At 36.7% G+C, this 4,864-nt stretch overlaps 1 non-coding gene across 1 annotated transcript; it reads left to right on the top strand.

Moving 5' to 3' along the window:
- Positions 1–738: 738 nt before the first annotated feature.
- LOC141662304 (small nucleolar RNA R71) lies at positions 739–845 on the top strand. The gene has a single exon (XR_012550425.1). It is a non-coding gene; the product is annotated as a small nucleolar RNA R71 (small nucleolar RNA).
- The last annotated feature ends 4,019 nt before the right edge of the window (positions 846–4,864 follow it).

Genomic DNA, 4,864 nt, shown 5'->3' with positions numbered 1-4,864 from the left:
CTTAACCTGCTCCTCAGCTTCCCTCTTTCCTAGTACTTCAGTGTCACTAGGAACTGTACCAGGTTGACGATTCAGCAAGGCATTGGCAATTTGTCCAATTTAATTTTCCAAGGTCTTGATAGAAACCGCTTGGCTCTTGCTAATGAGCCTCAACTCTTCTAATTCAGATTTTTTATTAGACTGTTGCAGCTGGAGTTGTTTTCTTGGTGCATATTACGATTGATAAAAATCAGGGGGTTGTACTGCTTTGCTGGATATTGTTGATAAGGCTGTTGAACTGCATTCTGAGTGTTGCTCCAGCTAAAATTCGGATGATTACGGTTGTTAGGATGATAGGTGGATGGTATAGGTTGATGCGACCTCTGAAAGTTGCTCAAGAACTAAGCTGATTCACTAGAAATGGCACACTGATCAGTCTCATGGGCACGAGCATAAAGCTCACAGACACTAGTGATCTGATTAACTCCATAATTAGACAGAGAATCCACCTTCATCGTCAAAGCCTTAAGTTGAGCAGCTATAGTAGTAGCTGCATCCAACTCCAGAATTCCTGCTACCTTATCCTGAGATAGTCGCTGAGTAGGATTCTGGTATTCATTAGCAGCCATCAGTTCGATCAATTTATAAGCTTCATCGTAGCTTTTAGCCCACAAGGCTCCTCCTATTGCTGCATCAAGCATGGGTCTAGAAGTAGCACCCAAACCATTATAAAAACAATTAATGATCATCTAGTCAGGCATCCCATGATGAGGACATTTCCTAAGCATCTCCTTATATCGATCCCAAGCCTCACATAAAAATTCTCCAGATTGCTGAGCAAATTGAGTAAGTGCATTTCAAATTGCAGCAATCTTCGCTATTAGAAAGAATTTAGTTAAGAACTTTGGAGCAAGATCCTCCCATTTGGTGATAGACCCTGGTGGTACAGAATGTAATAAGCACTTAGCTTTATCTCGCAGAGAGAATGGGAAAAGCCTCAACTTAATAGCATCTTCAGAAACTCCATTGAACTTAAAAGTGTCGAAGATCTCGATGAAATCTCTGATGCGCATGTTTGGGTCTTCTGTCGGAGAACCCCCAAACTGAACTGAGTTCTGTATCATCTGAATCGTGCTTGACTTGATCTCAAAGGTATTAGCCGCGATGGCTGGTCGAACAATGCTAGACTGAATATCATTGATCTTCGGTTGAAAGTAGTCCATCAAAGCCTTTCTCAACTAAGATTTCTACTTCAACTTTCTCTTCGACTACAACTTCTTCCTCAGCTAGATCCAGTATTCTCTTACGAGACCGAGAACGCATATGCATACACGCTCGCTAGAGTACCTGAAACAAGATAAGGAATTAATTAAGAAACAATGTCCGAGTCACTGAACTTTAACGACCAATGATGATAAACACATAAACTAAAAATTAACACCGATATCCCCGGCAGCGGCGCCAAAAACTTGTTAGGGCTAAAAAACGCGCTAATATTCACGCAAGTATACGCGATCGCAAGTAATATAGAATAAATTCTAGTTCGTTCCCACAGGGATAGGTTTAGGTTAATTTCAATCAATGTATCTATGCAATACTAGTATGGTTATTATCCAATGCTAAGACGAATAACAATTTAAGGATGTTTATACTACACTTAACTAAGAGATTATACTAAAGAACATAAACTAAGAAATTAAGAGAGTTGGATAATATATGACACAAATATGGGATTCTAATTTCATTAAATATTTCATTCAATAGCCTTTTCATTCTTAACCTTAGCATGTAATGGTGATGACACTAATCAGATAATAGGAAACTGATAAACGCCAACTTTCATTGTACGAATACCATACTACCAGACATCCACAAAAGAGATAGAAGCTGAATAGACACCAATTATATTAAGACCCTATATGTCTATAGAATTTGACAACATAGTGGTTTAATGCACAACTTATCTCTCGTGATTACATAGGGCAAGTAAGATGGTTAAAATTACCTACAAATCATCTATAACAAATACATGGACCTATGCTAGCATGGTAAGTTCTAAACCCTTAAATTCACTTTCGCTTCAATAAAGATTAACACACTATCTTATAAGTTCGCGACGCACATAAGATGAATAAACACAACCAAAACTAGGTTATCACACAATCACCACACACTAAGGCATCGAAACGAATTAACTAAAGAAATTTATAAATAAATTTGTTAGAACCCCACGATAACGATTAGCCCATAATCGGACTCATCATCAACGTGGGTTCCGATGAAAGCATGATATAATAAACGTAGTCTTTATCCTTAATAAAACCAAGTACGAAACAAGAGTATAGGTTTACGAATAAGAAAACTAGCATCCAAACTTATAACTTAAAAAAACAAGAATAAACTCGATCTTCTTCGCCTTGGTTGATTTGTGCTCTACGGTCTTCTTACGCCTTCTCATTAAGCTCTGGTACATCTTGTTATTCAAAATGAGCATAAGTTGTGTTTATATAGCAGCCCATGCAGAGTAGAAGTCTTCTGGATCAAAATTCTACAAGAAACAAGATTCTCTTTTCCGGCCTGACGCGACCGCGCGCTTGACCAGCGCGGGCGCGCTGACATTCTGCCATCCTGGCGGGGCCGTGCGCTATCACAGTGCGGGCGCACCATATCTCTGGAAAAAATATTGACTTCTTCTTTTCTTGTTGGTTTGAGCGGGTCTTGTCACGAGCTTTTATTCTAAACACCATCCTAACACCAAATTAACATCCAAACAATGCTAATGTACATGTATTCCTGAATAATGCCTGAAATGCATAAACACTACAAAAACACGTTAAAAACACTAACAACTTGAGAAAAACATCAATCCAAAACTTTACGGAGCGTTATAAAGTGTCATAAAGGCCACTCAATATACTCTTCACAAGTTTTATTTTGACTACTCACACGCTTGATTTCGATATCGATAACGCCTTCGTTTTTAGGTTTAACTCTCAAGAACACGATGCGTTTTAGGGTTTTTCTCTGAAAATTATATAGTTTTACTGTCTACAAATGATTATCTATAAAAAATAAAATATGGTAAAGGTTATTTATATTTACGGAATATTGGTACCCCGTTGGATCATATCAATTATAAAAATAGAATACTTAATCACCAAGTATTAATAAAACTGATCCAATTTGGTACCAGTTTTGGGATAATTATCAAAACCAGGCTTTTTGTAAATACAGCTTTGGTCTCAGCGCTTTGGTTACACGAATTACGAGAAGAAAATATAATAGTTTAATCAAAACATCCAATTTCTCGAAAATACGGGTTTTATTGATTTACCGAAATAAATATTGTATCGAAAATTTTGCGTCGGGACCAGCATGGGTAAAAATGTACTCCGGATCGAAAAACTCAAAACATGAAAAGTGCTCGGAATAATCATATTAGGTTAGAAAGGAGTTTCCGGAGACTTCCGGGTGTAAAAACGTAAAAACGGTTGAAGTTGGACGGTTCTCGATTATACAAAGTAGTTTATAATTACTCGGAAAAATCCTTTATTAAATCCATAAATCCTTTATAAAAGCATATAACAACATATAAATTAATAAAAAATATCAAAATTATCTATAATTTATTTTGGACATATAAAAATTAAAATACTCCAATTTTACCACATTTAAACTTCCAAACACAATTACCATTCGATAGATAATTCACCAAAATTCACGTAAAGATCACATAATATTTATTTATTGGCAAAAATAAATACACGATATATTCCAGATATAACATCATTCCCATTTTATCCTCAGATTCTCCTAAGCAAACAAATGAGGGTATTTTTCTCGCATGTCACTTTCTAACTCCCAGGTTGATTCTTCAACCCTTGGGTTTCTCCACAATACTCTTACTAACTCTACAACTTTATTTTCTTAACACCTTCTCTCTTTCTCTCTTCTATAATCTCTATTGGATTCTCTACATACGACAAATCTGCTTGGAGTTTTATTGGCTTGTACTCGATTACATGCCTAGAATCCGAATTATATGTCTTAAGCATAGACACGTGAAAGACATTATGAATGTGCTCCATATACGGGGGTAACTCCAATTCGTAGGCTACCTTGCCGACACGCTTCAGAATTTCAAAAGGTCCAATATTTCCAGGACTCAGTTTCCCTTTCTTTCCAAATCTAGATAATCCTTTCCACGGTGACACTTTTAACAATATTAAATCTCCATCTTCGAATTCCATATCCTTTCTTGATTGATTAGCATATTTTATCTAACGATCCTGCGCTGCAATTAATCTTTTCTGAATAATTTCAACAACTTCTTTTGTCTGTTGCACCAACTCGGGTCCAAGTAACTTATATTCTCATACTTCATCTCAATACACCGGTGATTGACATTTACTTCCATAAAGGGCTTCGTAGGGAGACATTTCGATACTGGCATGATAACTGTTATTGTAGCAAATTCTACTAAGGGCAAAATGCTCGTCCCAACTTTCTTTGAAATCCATAGCACAAATGCATAACATGTCTTCAATTGTCTGAATCGTTCTTTCACTTTAGCCGTCAGTCAGTGGATGATAAGCTCTACTCATATTCAATCTGGTTCCCAAACATTCTTAAAAACTTATCCAAAATTTTGAATTGAATCGCGGATCTCGATCATATATAATAGACACGGGGATTCCATGATGAACTATTATCTCTTTCAAATAAATGTGAACCAACTTGTCCAATGAAAATCTTTCATTATTAGGTAGAAAATGAGTTGACTTAGTTAGTCTGTCCACAGTAACCCAAATGGCATCGTGGTTCGCTTTCATCCTTGGTAACCCGACTATAAAGTCCGTAGCAATGTGCTCCCACTTCCACTCTG

The sequence above is a fragment of the Apium graveolens genome, chromosome 5 (assembly GCF_009905375.1).
Source record: "Apium graveolens cultivar Ventura chromosome 5, ASM990537v1, whole genome shotgun sequence".
In the NCBI taxonomy this organism is placed as follows: domain Eukaryota; kingdom Viridiplantae; phylum Streptophyta; class Magnoliopsida; order Apiales; family Apiaceae; genus Apium; species Apium graveolens.
The sequence above is the reverse complement of the archived record's forward strand: the minus strand, read 5'-3'. Positions and strand labels throughout refer to the sequence as shown.